The sequence below is a fragment of the Peromyscus eremicus genome, chromosome X (genome assembly GCF_949786415.1).
Source record: "Peromyscus eremicus chromosome X, PerEre_H2_v1, whole genome shotgun sequence".
NCBI lineage: Eukaryota > Metazoa > Chordata > Mammalia > Rodentia > Cricetidae > Peromyscus > Peromyscus eremicus.
In genome coordinates this window covers 92,338,506-92,361,404 of record NC_081439.1, presented here as the reverse complement: position 1 = coordinate 92,361,404, position 22,899 = coordinate 92,338,506, and the positions used below count along the sequence as shown (strand labels likewise).

General features: G+C 37.6%; 1 protein-coding gene across 4 annotated transcripts in view; it reads right to left on the bottom strand.

Moving 5' to 3' along the window:
- The window catches only part of Rtl4 (retrotransposon Gag like 4), a 348,500-nt gene that overhangs the window by 284,966 nt on the left and 40,635 nt on the right, over positions 1-22,899 (bottom strand). For 3 of the 4 annotated variants that reach the window (XM_059251274.1, XM_059251273.1, XM_059251275.1), the window contains one exon: positions 5,960-6,009. The gene's annotated coding sequence lies outside the window, so the exon portion shown is untranslated. Of the gene's footprint in view, positions 1-1,273; positions 1,474-1,948; positions 2,048-5,959; positions 6,010-22,899 lie in introns of those variants that run through there. The other variant, XR_009376128.1, reaches the window with a different exon arrangement.

Here is a 22,899-nt window from a genome sequence, read left to right as displayed (position 1 = left end):
ATGCAAGCTTCCAAAGGAGGGAAGCAACCAACAGTCCTATCCAACTATGAGGCTTATGAACTTCAACAAATACCAGCATGACAGGATAACCATAAGGGTGCTATAGTGGCATATCTACTTTAGCAATTAACAACAACTCTCTAACTGGGCATATGGCCCGCTTAACAAGACAGAAACCATGACTGGTATCAGAAACTTAGCTGCGGCTAGTGAAGTAGTGGATTTTGAAAGAAAACCTACAACTGCCACTTTTCTAAACTGTCACAATTTCTAACTACATTCTAAGTATTCATCCTTATACCCACAGGTAAGTATAGATCTCACTCCTCATCAAAAAAGCTTCCCTGTACAAGAAATGGGGACCTACAAAAACATAAATGGTCAAAAATGCAGAGAGAAAGAGATCATGTTGTATTCAGCCCTCCAAAAAAACACAATTTCTGCATGTAATGCTCAGGGGACATTGTGAAAGATGGGACAGAAAAATTAGAGCTAGAGGATCAGGCAGTTTGCTATGTGGCTGTGTGTCCTATAAGTGTAAAAGAAGCTACACATATGAGGCCTCATCAACATGGTTGCCTAAATAAGACTGGAGCAATAGTGATACCAATAGAGATGCTAAGAGGGAGAGCTCATGGTGTCTCAATCCTAGACAAAGAACTACAGGCAATTAAAGAATACTGAGATTAAGAGGAATGGTCTTCTCTGGGGAAGAGCCCCCATTTGGTTATCCAACACTAAAGAGTCAGCCCTGAAGTCATATACATTCAAGTAACAATATACAGACAGAGAAAGTTATATTTGTATATTTAAGAATACATATATATGTATACATATACACATTATAGTATACTATACACACAAATATATAGTATTAAATTCTCCAAGTAAAAAATAAATAAGGGCCGGGCGGTGGTGGCGCACGCCTTTAATCCCAGCACTCGGGAGGCAGAGCCAGGCGGATCTCTGTGAGTTCGAGGCCAGCCTGGACTACCAAGTGAGTCCCAGGAAAGGCGCAAAGCTACACAGAGAAACCCTGTCTCAAAAAACCAAAAAAAAAATAAATAAGAAATAAGTAAAACTAAGAAAGTAATTAGCAATGCCTGTAACCTCAGCACTTGGGGTATAACGCCAGAGAATTACAAGTTGTAAGGCAGCCTGGGTCACATAGTGAGTTTTGAACTACTTTGGACTACACAGAGAGACCCTAACTCAAGACAAAGTAAGAATTAGAAAGACTTTCTTTCAGTACTTTATTGTTTTCTTCCAGGACTTTATTGATTTCTTCTAATTTGTTTGCCTTTTCCTCTAGTTGTTTACAGCGTTCTTCCCATTTTTTTGTCTTTTCCTCTACATAAGCCTCTATCGTCTTCATGATGTCATTCATAAGGCTGTTTTCTTCTGCTTCTTCCAGTTTTTGATGTTCAGGTCTAGATGTTGGAGGAGGGCTAGGTTCTGGTGATGCTGTATTGCCTGGAGGAGGTGGGAATGGGGAGTGGGATGGGGGAAGGTGAGGGGGGCCAGAGGGGGGAGAACAAGGGAATCTGTGGCTGATATGTAAAATTGAATTGTATTGCAAAATAAAAATAAAAATTAAAAAAAAAGAAAAGAAAAAAAGACAGCAAAAAAAATTAAAAAGACAAATACTGATTTGTATCTAAAAGATTCTTTCCTTTAAACAAAAGGAAGAACTTGGGCTGTGGTAAATGAGGGCTAGCTCAGTCAGTATATTGCCTACGACCTAAGTATAAGGACTTTAACTGAATCCCAAGAAGCCATGTTAAAATGGAAGAAAAAAGCTAGACATGGCATAAACAGTAAGATCCCTGGAGCCTAGACTTCTTGGTGAGTTTCAGTTGAGTAAGAGGCCCCATCTCAAAAAGCAAGGTAGATCCCTCCCGAGGGACAACACCTACAGTTGTTCTCTGGTCACCACACACATATGTACCTGTACATTTACTCTTTCTCTCTCTGACTCTGTCTCTCTTGGTCTGTCTGTAGCTGAAGTTTTCTCTGGTTCTGCCTGGCTCCTGAAACCCTGAGGTCACTTGGACCCAAGTAAACACACAGAGGCTTATATTAATTAAAACTGCTTGGCCATTAGCTCAGGCTAACTACTGACTAGTTCTTACATTTAAATTAACCCATAATTCTTATTTATATTTAGCCACATGGCTTGGTACCTTTTCTCAGTTCTACCTTCACATCTTGCTTCCTCTGTGTCTGGCTGGTGACTCCTGACTCAGCCTTCCTATTCACAGAATTCTCCTCTCTCTTATCCCACCTATACTATACTTCCTGCCTGGCTACTGGCCAATCAGCGTTTTATTTATTAACCAAATCAGAGTAACACACATTCACAGCATACAGAAAGACATCTCCACCAGTCTGTCTCTCTCACATACACACACATACACACACAAATATAATAATGAGGTGAGGAATATGTTATTAATTTGATTTAAGTACTTCACAATGAATATGTGAATCAAAATATGTTGGGCATTGCAAATATATACAATTTTAATTCATCATTTATTTGTTAATAAAACTGAGGGAAGATATGAAAAACCATTTTTCTAAAAGTATTTAAAAATTATTAGCATGTGGGCTTGAAGAGATGGTTCATCAATTAAGAGAATGCAATATATCCTGGGCCGATTTACAAACTACATATAGCTTTGTAGTTTCCCATGACCTTGTTGAACTGATTAGAGCAAGGACAACACATTATCAAAGGATAGGGTTATTGTTTAGTCTGCTTAGGAAAGTGCCTTGGGCATAGCCAATACAGGCATTTACCCACACCCTGTTTCACTTGGTATACTACATCAGGAAAAAAAAGTATTGCAGAAGAAAGGAACAGTTTTAAAGATCCATACTAATGAGAAATCTTAGAGTCAAACATCCAAAATTTTAAATTCTTCCACCTATCAGGATAGAGGACTATATTGCCTCTTTGATTACAGTTATGGGGAGGGGTATACAATTTCTTCTTTGAAGATAGACTTGAAACAACTTTAAGTTAATGAAGATAAACACACTAAGGTTAGGAACCTATTGTGCAGTGTCTCCCTCCCTCCATTTCTCCCTCTATCCCTTCTTCCTTCCCTTTTTACCTCCCTCCCTCCCTCCTCTATACGTTTTACCCTCCAAGAGTAAGACTACCTAGCAAGTAGTCTGGTGGTAGTGGCTGCCTTACCTTGCCTTCAAAGTTTGCATTTGATTGCTTCTCTTTGAGAGCTCTACATACTTGTACTACAGACCAGGTTGCAATCTTAATTTGGCTATCCTACTTCACATAGCTTCTTTCAGCTTCAATGTTTAGTGTTGGCAAATATAGATCACAGTACTGTAGTACAAGGACAGAATACCAGAAACTGTTTTCACACTTCCTTGTTTTCTAAAGACATATCCTGACAGACCTTCAGAAATAAAATCCATTCTCTTTCTAAAGATTACCAGGTATAACGATTCCAAAACCCTCAAGAACTTTAAAGATATTAGATATCAATAATCAGTTTCCAAATAATGGAAGTTACTAAACACAAGCAATATGAAAGTCAACTACTGTATTGCTGATCCTCCCAATCAGTTTCCATCATTTCTGTTCTTTCTCTCAGTACATTTCCCCACACCCCTTCATAACATCCTCATAGTACTCTAGATTTTGAATTGTTTCATATAGTAGATATATACAGACCACTTAACATAAAAACCCTCTCTACAGTTGCATTTAGGAAAATAAGTATAATAAAGCTTAAAAAAAACTTTCAACATCAATGGAATGAAAAGAGAAAGAATAAAGGAGAGCAAAATTGGTCCATGCATACATAAGGATAAAATAATTTTTATCATTTAAACATCGTTAAGGTATATTTCAACAAAAATAATAACTAGAAAGATGTGTAAAATGAAATTTATGACCATAGTAGCAAAAAGGCTTAAGAGAAAGAAACAGAAGTGTTATTATAAGGCACACATGCTCTATGGAAAATAGTGTAATATTTTATTTAAAGATGTTTCTTATACACTCTCATAGATGTAGTAAACATATCTAAAAACTGTTAAAGCTTATAAGCCAATAAAGGAGATTAAATTTAATTATAAAAATTCAGTTACTCTGTAACAAATACTAAAACAAAAAAGAGAAGTGATACATATGACAAATGAAAAAAGAATAGAGAAAAGGTTTCAGACAAATCATAAACACATTAGTGTTGTTGTTCAAACAGCTCAATTCAAAGGCATGTATTGTCAGTTTGAACATAATAATATACATCTGTATAATGGCTCAGTAAAACACTCTTCAAACAAGACACACATAAATATATTGAAGAAAAGTGAATTTTTTTAAAGATACACTTTGTAGACATTAGTCAAACATAGTTGGGATGGCTATTAGTCTCTTTTATTATTGCTATGAAAAAATACTGTGACAAAACAGCTTATGAGACAATGAGTTTATCCTGGCTCATCATGTTGGAAAAGTCAAGGTATCAGGGGAGCCTGAAGTAGTTAGTCATCTCACATCATATCACATCCAAAATTAGGAAGCCGAGAGTGATGAATAGATGCTGCTGCTCAGCCCCTTTCTCTGCTTACACTGTCCAGAATCTGAACCATGGAATTGTAGCATCCACAGTGGACAGATCTTCTGACCTCAATTAATGCAATCAAGATAACTCACTCTCTCTCTCTCTCTCTCTCTCTCTCTCTCTCTCTCTCTCACACACACACACACACACACACACACACACACATTATCTCTCTTTCTCTCTCTCCTCTCTCCCCTCCCTCATTCTCTCCCTTGCTTTCTCCATCCATCCCTCCCCCTCTCCCCTCACTCCCCCCCCACACACATGTGTACCCAGAAGTCTGACTCCCAAGTGATTCTCAATTCTTCCAAGTTTACAATTACTACTGACCATCACAGCAATACTGTATAAGAAAACATTTTTAAAAGGAAAATTACACAATGATCTTAATAAATGTAAAAATGCAAAAATCCAAGATTGGTTAGTCTTGCCACATTTGGAATGAAAGCGCACTTGCTCAACTCTTCAATTTTGTAAGAATGGCAATATAAATCTCCATATAATTAATACTTAATGATGAAATATTGTTTCTTTTCCCTTGGGATCAGAAACAAGAAACGGGTATTCATTCTCAACATTTTCATTCAAACTTATAGATTTTATTTAGCAGATATGAGTTAGGAAAGGCAAAAAAATGTTATTTAGATCAGAAAATAAGATGTTAAACTACTTTTTCTTTGTGAATAACATGTACAAAATATGTAGAAAAATCAATGCAATCCACAAAACAAGCAATTGAAACTAACATTAGACTCAGAAAAGAATAAACATAAATGTCAATATAATTGCAAGCCAGGTGGTGGTGTCACATGCCCTGTGAGTTCAAGGCCAACCTGGTCTACAAAGTGAATTCCAGGACAGCCAGGACTGTTATACAGAGAAACCCTGTCTCAAAAGAAAAGAAAACTAATTGCATTCATATAGATCAGCAATAAAGCTTTATAAAGTAATAAAGTGAGAAATTCTTACAAAAGCATCAAAAATGATGAATTTAGGGATAAATCTGACAGAGCTCATTCAAGATCTGTGCACTGAAACCTATACACCATTGCTGACATAAATTGAATAGTGAAATAAAATATACTGTGTTTATGAGTTAAGAGATTCAATATCATTGTCATTTCTCTATAAACTGATCTCTGAATTTAATGGGACGACATTCAAATTTCTGGCATGAATTACAGTTACAGTTAGAGAGAAGGAATTTGCTACCAGGACAAAAGACTGTGCTCTAACTGTTATATATAATGCAGACATATATCAAACCACACTGAACTGAGGGTTTTTTTTGTATGAACAATTTTTTGAGACAAGGTCTCAATATTTAACACAGGCTGGCCTCAAACTCTTAATCCATTTACCTTTTCCTCCCAAGTTCTGCGAAAACTGGCAGTCACCACACCGTTCCTGTCTGTAAGATAAAATTTTAAGTGGATTAGTATGCAGACAAATTAATATACTTCTGCCCTCTGAATTTGGTGCCCACTCTCCTTTGCATATTTTGGAACTTAATCTCCAGTGTAGTGTTAAAAGGTGGGACCTTTAAGGGATGAATGGATGTTGAAAGAAGGTCCTTTGAGAGTTTCATCAGTACCTTTACCAAAGAAGCTTGAGGGAACATGTTTATCATTTCCATATTACACAGCCTAGAAAGCAGTGATTAAACTCTCAGTAGACACAGCCTATAGATACCAGGGTCTTGAATTTCTCAGACTCCAGAATTGTATACAGTGAATTTCCATTGTTTACAAGTTTCTCAGTCTGGGTCATTTCACTGTAGCATCACAAAAGCACATAGATTTCCTATTTCTATCTGCAAATAAAAATTAGAGATGGTAACAACATTGCAGTAATAAACACACCTAGAGTCCAGATATTCAGTTCTACTGCCATTCTCCAAGGAAAGGAATTCAATTCAATTAAAGAAGTGTGCAAGTATAGGACAAGGAAAACACAGTGCAGGCCTGGAGTATCTTGAAGTCAAGTGCTTTTTAAAACAGAAGACAGGAACTTGTCGAAGGGTTACATAGCTAACCTGAACGAGCTTTGAATGGCCAAAATGGGATCGACTTGAGCTATACAATGATAATGTGGAACTAAGGCCCCATTGCTGAAGACAACACCTACACACTCATTGAACATGGAGATGTTGAGCCAGTGCCTACATAGAGCCTTCACCCCTAAGTTCCAGCATCTTTGGTACAGGAAGGTACTCTCAACACTATCAAAAGAGAAACAACAACACAAATCCAGCCACAAATCCTGTGTCTACAATGGTGTGTTACATTCAATATATACTAGGGCAATGGTGGCATAAAACTTGTAGAAGTAACCAACCAATTACTGATTTGACTTAAGACACACTCCATGAGATCACACCCATACCCAACAATGCTTGGGTGAACAAGCACCTGAGACCACAGGGACCTAGGAAAAACCAAATAATGCTGCTCTAAAAAAGGGGGGAGGGATGTAGTGGTAAAATGATTCCTAATGATATTCTGCTATACTCATAGACCAGTGCCTTATTTAGCTATCCTCAGGGAAAAGCTTCCTCCTGTAGCAGGTGGGAACACATATGGAGACCCACAGCCAGACATTACATATAGAGTGATAGATCTTGGAACACTCAGCACTCAACAGTTACTGGGATATCTCCACCAAATACCTCCCCTCAGAGTTTAGATAACTCCTAGGAAGAGGAGGTAGAAAAAATTTAAGAGGCAGAGGGGATGAGAATGGTAAGAAAACAAGACCCTCAAAATCAACATGAGAAAAGCTTATATGAATTCAGAGACTGAGGTAGCATGCACAGGGCCTGCATAGATCTGTACCAGGTCCTCAGTGTATATATTAGGGCTTCCATTAAGTGTTTTTATGGGATTCCCAAGTGTGCAAATGAGTGGGGCTCTAATCCTTGTGCCTTCTCTTGGGCTCTGTCTAACTTCAATGTGGCAGTTTTGTCTTATTATATTTTATTTTGTTAATTTTTTAAAAAATGAATGAATGAATGAAAACCTGGTCACTAGGGTAAAGGTTAACAACTGAACTGTCACTTATGCCTGCTGGGAGGGAAAAATCAGTTTTCTCCAATAGAGTGACACTAAATATATCAACCACTCTTGGACAGGCCTCATGCTTAGTAGTAGTTGACCAACATATAATGAACTCCACAGATTTGTGTGTGTTTTATTTGTTTACAGTTTGTTTGTTTGTTTTCTTTTGGGGTGTGGTTTTATTTTGTTTTCTTGGTTTTGTTGTATTGTGGTTTTGTTTGACTTTTTGCAGAAAGAATTTAAAGTTGAGGAGATAAGTAGGTACAGATAATCTAGAAGGACTTGGGGGAAGGGAAGGAATATGATCTAATACATTTGAATTTAAAATTTTGTTTAAATAATAAAATATATATATTGTTTTTAAAACTTGATACTGTAGGATTACAAGCCAATTAACAAAATAAATATCTGAGAACACTCCTACTTAAATAAATTCTTCAATAAACAACCTCTCCTTACTCAATAATTCTAATTAATAAATGCAAACTGAGTAAGTAAAAAGAAAATAGCTATTCAAGCACCATAGTAACAGTTGCTACAGGCAAAATACACTGATAAATGCTAACACTACTTCATCCAACCTTAAGAAGAAATAGGGTAGTTACATAACCTCTAAATATATTTTCCAAAATTTTTATTAATTACTGTGGTGACTTTAACATATACCCACACATTTTCTTAATAATCCTTCTCCTGGAGACTGATATAAATTAATTCATCTCCCCTTAAACTTGACTTGGTCATTTTTGTCTTAGAGAATAAACCATGAACGAACACAGAAAAACAATAACTTTACTGGGAAGAAATCCAGCTAATAATACCTGAACCAAGTGATCAAGTTCAATATCACTCATGATAATCATTTACCTACCTCTATTATGTGATGACTTTAATAGTTTTGAAGTCAGAAAAATGCAAGTACAAGAAATCTGATTAAAATCTACGGTCAAATAGTATACCAGAATCAATTTACTGACTTTTATTATTGTATCATTTTATGTGAGATATGGGCATTAGAAGAACTTAAAAATAGTGTAGATAGAAAACATATACTATTTTTCAACTTATCTGTAGCTCTGAAATGACTTTTTCAAATGCTTAAAAACTCCCTGCAAGATTTGTTGTAGACAATGCCAATTCTAAAACTTGGCAAAGTGATTCTAAAATTCAGTTGCAAATGCAAATGATCTAGAACAGCCAAAAACACTTTGGAAAGTATAATAAAACTGGGAGACAAATTATGAAATTTCAAGATTTTAAAAAGCTCTTTATTGAAGTAACATTCCATATAAAATGCTGCATCTAGGTATTATAGATCAATTTGTGAGTTTGAAGATGACTATGTACCCACGAAACCATAATGAAAATCAATTCCATAAAAACGTTTGCCCCTAAAAGTTTTCTCCCTCTCTCCATAGTATTATTGTTATCTTGTCATAAGAACATTGAACTTAAGACCTCCTCTGTTAGAAAATATTGAAATATATAATAGAGTATTGCTCGCTATAGGCACTTGCTGTACAGGTCATCCCTAGCACTGACTCAGTTTGCATAATTGAAGCATCATACTAGTAAATCCCAGCTTTCTCCTCTTCCAGCTCCTGGCACACCATTTTAATTTCTGTTTTTATGAGTTTATCTACTTTAATAAGCAGTACCATATAGGATTTGTCCTAGTCTGAATTACTTCCTCAAAATAATGTCTCCCAGGTTCATCCATGTTGTCACACATGGCAGGATGTCTTCCTATTTTAAAGACTGACTAGTATGCCACTGTGTATATATGTGACATTTTTATTTTCCATCCATCAATAGATGTTTAGATTGCTGATGTATTTTGGATAATATGAATATTATTTCTAATGAATGAACCTCATCAAAGTCCTGATGTCACTTCCCTGGATTATAGTTATATGTCATCACACATTGGTATTCTAGTCAATGATGGGCTACAAGTATAATGGCGGTGCTATAAGATAGTAATGGATTTTAAAAATTCCTATCACCTAACGACATCTTAGCTATCTTCATGTTGTATCACAATTTGTTACTCACATGTTTATTATGGCTCTAGGATTAACTAGCTTGCTGTTTTGCCAGTCTTATAAAAGTATAGCATTGTCCAATTTGCCATAGTATATTACACTGGCAAATGATAAGAAAATGACTGTTTTTCTATGTTTGTTGAACTATACCTTTATGGTTATTTTTTACTGTGTTCCCACTTATTTAAAGCACTTTAGTGTAAAACTGTATGTCACATTAGACCACAAATCTCACATTTACCACATCTCTTAATTGCATCCTTTTCTTTTGTGCATGATTTAAACATATGTTTCTTAGTTCACCACAACTCCAGGAGCAATCAACTGTACTATAGAGCATATTATACCATAAGCACTAGATGTATAGTAAGCACATAGGTTTATATAAGCACACATAGTTGTTTACACAAAGGCAAAATAGTTTAACAATGCATTTTCCAGAGTGTATCTCCACAAAGCTCTATACACAGCAATGTCATTGCTATATCACATGATAGTGCTATTTTTAAATTTATTTTACATTTTATTATATTTATTTGTCTATCTGTGAAGATGGATGCATGTGCTGCATGGATCTCACCATCTACCATATGAGTTCCAGAGATCAAATTAATCAGAATTGGAAGCAAGTTCCTTTACTCACCAAGTCTTCTCAATGACTTTTTTTCCCCAGAATCTCCATGCTGTCATCAATTGTGCCTGTATCAATTTACATTACCACCAACAGTGTACAAGAGTTGCCTATAGCCACATCCTTATCAATGCTTAGTATCTTTTTTTTTTCATGCTAGCCATCTTAGCAGGTGTGTGGGCTTGTTTCATGTAACTTTGATACAAGCTAGAGCTACTGGAGAGGAGGGGCCTCATTTGAGAAAATGCCTTAATAAGATTTGGCTATAGGCAGGCCTGTAGGGTATTTTCTTACTTAGTGAATGATGGGGGAGGGCCCAGTCCATTGTGGGTGGTGCCACCACTGGGCTGGTATTCCTGGGTTCTAAAAGGAAGCAGTCTGAGAAATCCATGGAGAGCAAGCCATTAACAGCACCCCTCCATGGCCTCAGGTCTTACTTTAAGTCACTTTAGTTGACTTTGGGTCATATCTAGTTTCATTCTTCTGTATGTATTTCCAGTTTTCTAAACACCATTCATTGAAATTCAGATTTTTCTCACTTTGTATTTTCATCACACTTGTTAAACAACAATGAACTGTATATGTGAGAAAAATGCATAAAAATTGGAAAGGAAAAAACCAATTATCTCTGTATGCAGGTGACATGATTTTATACAACATAATCCTAAATGTGTTATAAAATAATTATGCCTAATAAATTCTGCAAAGCTGAAGAATACAAAATTACCAACATACAAACTTACAATCTACACACTAACAAACTATCCAAAAAAGAAATGAATAAAATAATTCCATTAAAAATAGAATTAAAAAGAATGAATCCTTAGTAGTAAAGTTATTAATGAAGGAGTTTACAGATATGGACACTGAAAACTAAAAGATATTCAGGATATTTTACAAGGCTAAATAATTAAAACAGTATGCCATTCATTTAAGAATGGATAAATGGAACAGAATATAGACCCAAGAAATACAACTTTACATACATGCTGAATTGACATTTTAGTGATAAATCAACAGAAAATTTAATAGGAAAATTATAGGATTATCAATATAAAGTGCTCTTAAAATTAGTCATATAAAAACTGAAATTCATCTCACAACATAGAAAAGAGTAAACTGAAAGTTGATTATATACTTAAAAGTAAACCTCAAAATTTTAGAACTTCTAGAAGAAAACATAGAAGAATACTTTTAGGTAAAAGATTCCTTGGATAAAGATGTGAAGAAAAAACTCCATCTAAAGTAATTAATAAATAAGTCTTCAGCAATATTTTAATTCTTTTCTTGAAAGAAAGATGCTAGTAGGAGAAGGAAAAGACAGTCTAAAGACTGTGAGCACTCGCATGGTGACACAAACCTGTAATTCCAGCTCTAGGGAGGTGGAAACATGAGGATCAAGAATTCAGTGTTGAATCTTGCCCGAGACTTCCCTTCTGGAGCAGAGGTGAGTCCCCTAGCTTGCCCCGGACCCCATCCCTGGGCACCAGCCACTCCGGGGAAGACCTGCCCAACTTGCCCCCAGGTTCTGGCCACTGGGCAGGTTCCCTTCTAGCCCCACCAGGAAGGATCCCCTTCTCCAAGACCCCTGGCAGACCCTGCAGTCTCCACACCCTGCCCCCACGTCCATCCACCCGAGCCCCAAGCCTCTTCCTGAGTCTTAGAGGCTTGCCCCCAGCTCCCATCTTGCCCCAGACTTCCCTTCTGGAGCACAGGTGAGTCCCCTAGCTTGCCCCAGACCCCATCCCTGGGCACCAGCCACTCCAGGGAAGACCTGCCCAACTTGGCCCCAGGTTCTGGCCAACGGGCAGGTTCCCTTCTAGCCCCACCGGGAAGGATCCCCTTCTCCAAGACCCCTGGCAGACCCTGCAGTCTCCACGCCCTGCCCCCACGCCCATCAGCCCGAGCCCCAAGCCTCTTCCTGAGACTTAGAGGCCGGCCCCCAGCTCCCATCTTGCCCCGGACTTCCCTTCTGGAGCACAGCTCCCATCCTGCCCTGGACTTCCCTTCTGGAGGAGAGAGAGAGAGAGAGAGAGAGAGAGAGAGAGAGAGAGAAGCCCCCATCTTGCCCCAGACTTCCCTTCTGGACAAGAGCTCCCATCCTGCCCCGGACTTCCAATTTGGACAAGAGAGCTCCCATCTGGACAAGAGAGACTTCCTGAATCTGTCATCTCTGTCTGAACCAAGTGTGCGGATAAGACCAAGAATGAACCACAAGGAGATGGGTAGACGTCAAGGCAGAAACACATACAACAAAATGAATAGCAATACAGCATCACCAGGCCTTAGCCCTCCTCCAACACCTAGACCTGAACATCAGAAATTGGAAGAAGCAGAAGAAAATAGCCTTATGAATGACATCATGAAGAAGCTAGAGGCTTGTGTAGAGGAAAAGACAAAAAAATGTGAAGAACGCTGTAAACAACTAGAGGAAAGGGCAAACAAATTAGAAGAAATCAATAAAGTCCTGGAAGAAAACAATAAAGTACTGAAAGAAAATCAAGAAAAATCAATGAAACAAATGAAGGAAAGAGTCCAAGACCTGAAAAGGGAAATAGAAAAAATGAAGAAGACACAAACAGAGGGAATGGTGGAAATAGAAAATCTGAGAAAATGATTGGGAACTTCAGATGCAAGTATAATCAACAGAATGCAAGAGATGGAAGAGAGGATCTCTAGCGTTGAAGATACAGTAGAAGAAATAGATTCATCAGTCAAAGAAAACACTAAAGCCAACAAAGTCATGAACCAAAATATCCAAGAAATTTGGGACACCATGAAAAGACCAAACCTACAAATAATAGGGGTAGAGGAAGGAGAAGAATACCAACTCAAGGGCACAGAAAATATATTCAACAAGATCATAGAAGAAAACTTTCCCAACTTAAAGAAGGAAATGACTATGAAGATACAAGAAGCCTATAGAACACCAGACTAGACCCCAAAAAAAGTCCCCTTGCCACATAATAATTAAACAATTAAACGTACAGAATAAAGAAAGAATATTAAGAGCAGCAAAGGAAAAAGGCCAAGTGACATATAAAGGCAAACCTATCAGAATAACACCCGATTTCTCAATGGAGACTTTGAAAACCAGAAGGACCTGGACAGATGTAATGCAGACACTAAGAGACCATGAATGTCAGTCTAGACTAATATACCCAGCAAAACTTTCAATCATCATAGATGGAGTGAACAAGACATTCCATGACAAAGCCAGATTTAAACAATATTTAACCACAAACCCAGCCCTACAGAAAGCACTAGAAGGAAAATTCCAAGCTAAGGAAGTCAGATACACCCTCGAAAACACAGGCAATAGATAAAGCCACAGCAGTAAACCCCAACGAAGAAAAGTACACACACATCACCACCAAAAAATAACAGGAATGAACAATCACTGGACATTAATATCCCTCAATATCAATGGACTTAATTCATCTATAAAAAGACATAGGCTTACAGAATGGATACGAAAGCAGGACCCATCTTTCTGCTGCATACAAGAAACACATCTCAAATTCAAAGATAGACACTACCTAAAAATAAAAGGCTGGGAAAAGACTTTCCAATCAAATGGTCTTAAGAAACAAGCGGGTGTAGCCATCCTGATATCCAGCAAAATAGACTTCAAACTAAAATCAATCAAAAGAGATCAAGAAGGGCATTACATACTCATCACAAGAAAGATCCACCAAGATGAAGTCTCAATTCTGAACATTTATGCCCCAAACACAAGGGCACCCACATATGTAAAAAACATTACTAAAGCTTAAATTACATATAAAACCCCACACATTAATAGTGGGAGACCTCAACACCCCACTTTCACCACTGGACAGATCTCCCAAATTGAAACTTAACAGAGAGATAAAGGACTTAACTGATGTCATGACTCAAATGGACTTAATTGATATCTACAGAACATTCCATCCTAACAAAAAAGAATATACCTTCTTCTCAGCACCCCATGGAACCTTCTCTAAAATCGACCACATGCTTGGCCACAAAACAAATCTAAACAGATACAAAACAATTGGAATAACCTCCTGTGTTCTATCAGACCACCATGGTCTAAAGTTGGATTTCAACAACAACAAAAACTACAGAAAACCTACAATCTCATGGAAACTGAATGGGTTACGAAGAAATAAAGAAAGAAATTAAAGACTTCCTAGAGATTAACGAAAATGAAGACACCACATATCCAAACCTATGGGACACTCTGAAAGCAGTACTAAGAGGGAAATTCATAGCACTAAATGCCCACATAAATAAGCTGGAGAAATCTCACACTAGTGACTTAACAGCACACCTGAAAGTCCTAGAACAATAAGAAGCAAAGTCTCCCAGGAAAAATAGATGCCAGGAAATTATCAAAGTGAGAGCTGAAATCAATAAAATAGAAACAAAGAGAACAATACAAAAAATTAATGAAACAAAGAGTTGGTTCTTTGAGAAAATCAACAAGATAGACAAGCCCTTATCCAAACTAACCAAAAGACAGAGAGAGAGCATCCAAATCAACAAAACCAGAAATGAAAAGGGGACATAACAACAGACATTGAGGAAATCCAGAGAATCATCAGGTCATACTTCAAAAACCTCTATTCCACAAAATTGGAAAACCTAAAAGAAATGGATAATTTTCTGGATAGGTACCACATACCTAAATTAAATCAAGACCAGATAAACTATTTAAATAGTCCAATAACCCCTAACGAAATAGAAACAGTCATTAAAAGTCTCCCAACCAAAAAAAGCCCAGGACCAGATGGTTTCAGTGCAGAATTCTACCAGATCTTCAAAGAAGAGTTAATACCAATACTCTCTAAATTGTTCCACACAATAGAAACAGAAGGAACATTACCAAACTCCTTCTATGAGGCTATAATTACCCTGATTCCTAAACCAAACAAGGATACAACAAAGAAAGAGAACTACAGACCGATCTCCCTTATGAACATTGATGCAAAAATACTCAATAAAATACTGGCAAACAGACTCCAAGAACACATCAAAACAATTATCCACCATGATCAAGTAGGATTCATTCCAGGGATGCAAGGATGGTTCAACATACGAAAGTCTGTCAATGTGATACACCATATAAACAAACTCAAAGAAAAAAACCACATGATCATCTCACTAGATGCTGAAAAAGGCATTTGACAAAATCCAACACCCCTTCATGATAAAGGTCTTGGAGCGATCAGGAATACAGGGAACATACCTATACATACTAAAGGCAATTTACAGCAAGCCAACAGCCAACATCAAATTAAATGGAGAGAAACTCAAAGCAATTCCACTAAAATCAGGAACGAGGCAAGGCTGTCCGCTCTCCCCATACTTATTCAATATAGTACTTGAAGTTCTAGCCAGAGCAATAAGACAACATAAGGAGATTAAGGGGATACAAATTGGAAAGGAAGAAGTCAAGCTTTCCCTATTTGCAGATGACATGATAGTATACTTGAGCAACCCCAAAGATTCCACCAAGGAACTGATACAACTTATAAACACCTTCAGCAACATAGCAGGATACAAGATCAACTCAAAAAAATCAGTAGCCCTCCTATATACAATGGACAAAAAAGCGGAGAAGGAAATCAGAGATACATCACCCTTTACTATAGCCACAAATGACATAAAATACCTTGGGGTAACACTAACCAAGCAAGTGAAGGACCTATATGACAAGAACTTTAAGTCCCTGAGAAAAGAAATTGAAGAAGATGTCAGAAAATGGAAAGATCTCCCATGCTCATAGATAGGCAGGACTAACATAGTAAAAATGGCAATCCTACCAAAAGCAATCTACAGATTCAATGCAATCCCCATCAAAATACCAACACAATTCTTCACAGACCTGGAAAGAATAATACTCAACTTCATATGGAAAAACAAAAAACCCAGGATAGCCAAAAGAATCCTGTACAATAACACAACCTCTGGAGGCATCACGATCCCTGACTTCAAGCTCTACTATAGAGCTACAGTAATAAAAACAGCTTGGTACTGGCATAAAAACCGACATGTGGAACAATGGAATCAAATTGAAGACCCTGACATTAATCTGCACACCTATGAACATATAAATTTTGACAAAGAAGCCAAAAGTGCACAATGGAAAAAAGAAAGCATCTTCAACAAATGGTGCTGGCAAAACTGGATATCAACATGTAGAAGGCTGCAAATAGATCCATATCTATCACCGTGCACAAAACTTAAGTCCAAGTGGATCAAGGACCTCAACATAAATCCAGCTACTCTGAACCTGCTAGAAGAGAAAGTAGGAAGTAGTCTTGAACGCATGGGCATAAGAGACCACTTCCTAAATAGAACACCAGTAGCACAGACACTGAGAGAAACAATCAATAAATGGGACCTCTTGAAACTGAGAAGCTTTTGTAGGGCAGAGGATACAGTCAACAAGGCAAAGCGACAGCCTACAGAATGGGAAAAGGTCTTCACCAACCCCACATCTGACAGAGGACTGATATCCAGAATATATAAGGAACTCAAGAAATTAGACATCAAAATGCCCAAGAGTCCAATTAAGAAATGGGCTATAGAACTAAACAGAGAATTCTCAACAGAGGAAACTCAAATGGCTGAAAGACATTTAAGGAATTACTCAACATCCCTAATCATCAGGGAAATGCAAATCAAAACAACTCTGAGATACCACTCTTATGCCTGTCAGAATGGCTAAGATCAAAAACACTGAAGACACCTTATGCTGGAGAGGATATGGAGCTAGGGGAACTCTCCTCCACTGCTGGTGGGAATGCAAGCGTGTACAACCACTTTTGAAATCAATATGGTGCTTTCTTAGAAAATTGGGAATCCATCTCCCCCAAGATCCAGCTATACCACTCTTGGGCATATACCCAAGGAATGCTCAACCACACCACAAGAGCACTTGTTCAGCTATGTTCATAGCAGCATTGTTTGTAATAGCCAGAACATGGAAACAACCTAGATGCCCTTCAACTGAAGAATGGATAAACAAAATGTGGTACATATACACAATGGAATACTACTCAGCAGAGAAAAACAATGACATCATGAGGTTTGCAGACAAATGGATGGATCTAGAAAAAAACATCCTGAGTGAGGTAACCCAGACTCAGAAAGACAAACATGGTATGTACTCACTCATAGGAGGATACTAGATGTGGAGCAAGGATGACTGGACTGCTACTCACATCACCAGGGAGGCTACCTGGAAAACAGGACCCCAAGAAAGACACGGGGATCGCCCAATGACAGAGAAATGGAATGAGATCTACATGAACAGCCTGGACATGAGTGGGGGTAGTGAAGGGCGAGGGTCGAGGGAAAGAGAGCTTGGGGGAGCGGGAGATCCCAGCTGGATCAACAACAGAGAGGGAGAACAAGGAATATGAGACCATGGTAAATGAAGACCACATGAGAATAGGAAGAAGCAAAGTGCTAGAGAGGCCCACAGAAATCCACAAAGATACCCCCACAACAGACTGCTGGCAATGGTCGAGAGACAGCCCGAACTGACCTACTCTGGTGATGGGATGGTCAAACACCCTAATTGTCGTGCTAGAAACCTCATGGATGCAGAGATCCATGACTAGGCCCCGGGTGGAGCTCTGGGAGTCCAATTAGCGAGAATGAGGAGGGTTTATATGAGCGAGAATTGTTGAGACCAAGGTTGGATAAAGCACAGGGACAAATAGCCAAACGAACGGAAACACATGAAATATGAACCAATGGCTGAGGGGTCACCAACTGGATCAGGCCCTCTGAGTGGGTGAGACAGTTGAGTGGCCTGATCTGTTTGGGAGGCATCCAGGCAGTGGGCCTGGGTCCTGTGCTCATTGCATGAGTTGGCTGTTTGAAACCTGGGGCCTATGCAGGGTCCCTTGGCTCGGCCTGGGAGGAGGGGACTGGACCTACCTGGACTGAGTCTACCAGGTTGATCTCAGTCTGTGGGGAAGGCTTTGCCCTGGAGGAGATGGGAATGGGAAGCGGGCTGGGGGGAAGGTGAGGGGGGCGGGAGGAGGGAGAACAAGGGAATCCGTGGCTGATATGTAGAACTGAATTGTATTGCAAAATAAAAGTTAAAAAAAAAAGAATTCAGTGTTGGAGCAATAGGATGGATCATGAGGAAAGATGCTTGCCACTATAAACAACGACCTTAGTTTAATCCCTGGGATGTGTTGTTCAAATCTTAAATGGTCTTTTAATTAAAAAAAAAAACCCAGAGCCAGATATTAGGGTGAAAGCTGAAAGATCAGAGAAGCAGAGAAGCAGCCACTAGTTCTTACCTCTACTAAATTCTCAGCCTAAAGAGAGTAAGTTCCTGTTTCCTCATGCCTTATATACCTTTCTCTGCCCTGCCATATTACTTCCTGGGATTAAATGTGTATATGTTTCCCAGGCAAAGGCATGAGATCTCAAGTGATGGAACTAAAGGTGTGTGCCACCACTGCCTGACCTCTGTGTCTAATCTAGTCACGGTTTCTGTCCTCTGATCCTCAGGCAAGTTTATTAGGGTACACAATATATCACCACAGGGACACACAAGAATGGAGAGATTCACAGTGGAAGGAGTGTACTGACTCCTGCAAGTTGTCCTCTGTCCTCCACATACATTACAAAGCTTGTATGCATGTGCATACATAGAAGCACACAAATAAATAGATATGATGAATAAATAAATATGCAAAATATATCAATGCCTGGCTGGGCTACAGAGCAAGTTTGAAGATAGCCTGTACTTTATGAAATCCTGTCTTAAACAAATACAGTGAGAAAATCATTACCAAGCTTATGTGATGAATATCTCTCAAACCTTATTATAGAAAACACTGATTTGGTTTTTAGGGGTAAGAATTCAATAGGTGAGCTGGGCATGGTGGTGTACACCTTTAATCCCAGCACTCAGAGGCAGACGGATCTCTGTGAGTTTGAGGCCAACCTGTTCTACAAATCAAGTCCCAGGACAGTACAGTTAGGTCTGTTACATGGAGAACCCTGTCTCAAAAAGCAAGCAAACAAAAAAGAATTAAATAAGAGAAAATATACAAATCACCATAAACATGCAAAAGATATTCAGTATCATTAGTCCTTAGTTAAGTATGAATTGAAGCCTTAGTAATATACTACTATATCACTTTTCAAATGACTAAAATTCAATGAGTTAATATTAAGTAAATGTTGGCAAGAATATAAAACAACTGGAACTCTCATGCAGTCTTTTTAGAAATGGAAAGTAATACTTTCACTTTAGAAAATAATTTCACAGTTTCTTAAAATGTTAAAACTTAAACACAAATATGACACAATTTAGTTATTCTATCCTTGAGTATTTATACAGGAGAAATTGGAGCATGTTTTCTTTCAAAGACTCAAACATGAATATTCAAAAACACTAGAAACAATTCAACTGTCCATCTGTACGCAAATAAATCAAAAACATTGTGGTAGATCCATACAGTGGAATACTGCCATCATTTCATGACTTTGAATCATAGCGTCTCTACTTCTATCTTTATACATGGACAAGTGTTTTAACTACTGACATTTTGTTTCAAGAGATCTGAAAAGCACTGAGAGTAGTACAATCCCTTCGTGGTACCCATGAAACCACTGAAAGCACATACTTGAATGACAAACTAGAACAAGGCCTCCTCATACTGGTGAAGCACATAAGTTTTGTTTTGGGTTATTTTGTGTGTTTGTTTTGTTTTAATTCTGGCTTTTTTTTTTGCCTGTTTGCTAATTTATTTCTAAAGAGACACACAGTTCTTTTTTTAAATACAATTGAACATAATCAGTGACTAGAGAGTAAGCTTCATCTACCAAATACTCAAAATATTTTCCCTTGAACACCAGTGAGTAGGCACCAATGTATACAAAGTATTTGATACTGAAATGGAGTTTACCATGTATTTTAGTGTGAATCCATTACCACATGTGGGTCTAATAGGAATATAAGTAGAACATTTGGACAAAACTTTCCCCCTAGGAATATATCTTAAGATGGGAGAGAAGATAATCATGTTAATCGTTTCAATATATTTCAAGCATGTATTGAAAAGACTCAGGATTACTAGTCCTAGCAAAGCCAGGATCCTTTGCTATGAGAAAATCCTGTCTCAGATTTCACTCTTACTCTCTTCCGTTCCAGATCCAGATTTTAAGATTTCCATCTTAGATTCAGACCTGGGGATTCCAAGAAGTTTCTGACACTCCTGACTTGTTATGCAAAATTTGTATGTGTATGCATTATTCTGGGAAAAGAATCTTTAACACTGTCTAGAATCTCAAAGAAGTCCTTACCTCCAAAAGATTAGAAAACACTGATCTGGACCTAGTTTCTGTAAGTAAGTTTGGCATTGAGCCTGTTGTGAGATCAGGGGTAACCCACTGCATGGCCTAAACTCTAGAAGTAAAAACTAAGGCTGGGGCTTTATTTTTTCTGCCTGCCTGGTTATCTGCCTTGCAAAGCACATTAACCAAATTGAATCTCTGAAAGTAGTGGGGCACATGAGGAGAGGTAATGAAGGGAAACAGAAGCTAGGGGTAACGGCAGGTTATTTGGTGTTGTGTGTTCTGTTTTTATGACGCCAAATAACTTGTCTAACTGAACGTTTTGTCTTCTGATGCAAATACAAGTGGCCAATACAGTGGAAAAGGCATGGACTTCTTGAGGTAAGCTAAACATGGCTTCAAACAGAACTTCACCATCCTGGAACAAGTTTCAATTTTTTTTTTTGAGGGCAGGGGAAGCTTTTCTTTGTTTCCAAAATAGGAATGATAAGTGCCTGTTCATATTGTGCAGATAAAATATTGCAAGCCAAAATGCCTGGTAATATGAGCAACGTGCTAATTAGGAGAAATTACTAGAATCCTCTATTCTCACATGAAACTATTTCCTGGGTTTTGTTCCTCCTTTCTTTCTATCCTGTTATCTATTATGCTGCTTGGCCCCTCCTTTCTCTGTTCATTTCTCTGTCTTTCTTTGCCAGTACCTTCCTATCTTTCTCATCTGTCTTTCCTTCACACACTCTCCTGCTAGTATACTGTCAGGAAAGAAGGAAATATGAAGCAACTCGAAAAATTCTAAGGCAAGAATAGTCAAGGAAAAAGACAAGGCACTTGCTAAGTAAAACTTAAGGAATATACCAGATCTCATTATTGGAATGCAACATCTTCTTCGCATGAAATCTTATATAAAAATATGCAATTACCTCTAAATTTACCCTGTCCTCTGAATGGCTTCTACCTCAGCCAAAACCCGTGATAGGTTTCCTGTTGTACTCAGAACTGAAAATGAATCCCTGGGTGTCATGGAGATTTGAAGTTCTCCCAAAAGCTTCTGAGCTTTTACTTAAATGAAAATCCAAACATCCAAGCAATATTTACTCAGGGATTTGTTTGGTGCCTTAATTGAAATACAGCATAAGCTCTCTTACCAATGGAATCAAGACAGTTAGATGTCCAGATTATTGAAGTCACCTTTGAAGCAATAAACAGTAAAAAGTAATATATATATATATATATATATATATATATATATATATGCCTTAGATATGTTTCTAATTGAAAATGTGAATCTGTACTCACTTTGCAGTATTCTAATGCAGGATCTAAGCCTACACAATCAATTTTTCTGGTTAAAATGGCCCTGTAAGTATGATCAATGATTTCAAATTTTTTTATTTCTTTTTTTGTTTTTTATTTAAGTACTTTATTCATATTAACTCATTTAATCCTTATTGCAACACGACAAAGAAAGGGATGTCATTCTTATTGTTAAGAGATGAGGTTCACAAAGAGCTTAGGGAGTTAAAAACCTACACATGTTTTTAAGCAAATTGAATGAAAACCCTAAGTTTCATGATTTTGTTCTCAACTTGTGTCAGTTAGACTTCCACTGAACAGTAGTGTTGTTGGTGACATAAATTTGCTGGAATTTTTTATATCACTTAACTTAGTTTTCACTGGGAAGCATATCATACATAAAGTGAAATACAGATATAAAACATATAGCATAATCATTAAATGAACACCCAATTAAACACTCATTGAAAGCTGTCACAGTTGCATGGATGCTGTCAAAAATCAGTCTAGTTTTTATCTCTGTGCCAATAGCACACTTTTGTGGTGGAACATAATGAGGCATGAGGAATGAGCTGACCCAAGTGCTCTATTTTGAGATTATTTCAGCTACACTAAGTCTCTTACACTTCTGTGTGAAAATAAAGAAAAACTGGTCCCCTCCAAAAAAGCAAGAAAATCATACTGGCATTAACGTTAAGCCTATCTTCTGACCCATAGATACAATATATCTCTACTTATTTATTTTTTCCCATCACTGAAATAAATTTTCTTAATTATATTTGTGTATATCATATGAACCAATAGCTGAGAATTTAACATTCTGCTGCTATTTTTAATGGTATTGCTTTGTTTATCCTGTTTAATGTTAATGAGAAAGGATAACATTTTTGCATTATTCATTGTTCATCCCAGGGCAAAAGCATTGACTTTGTACCTTTGAAATTTGATGGTAAATGTAA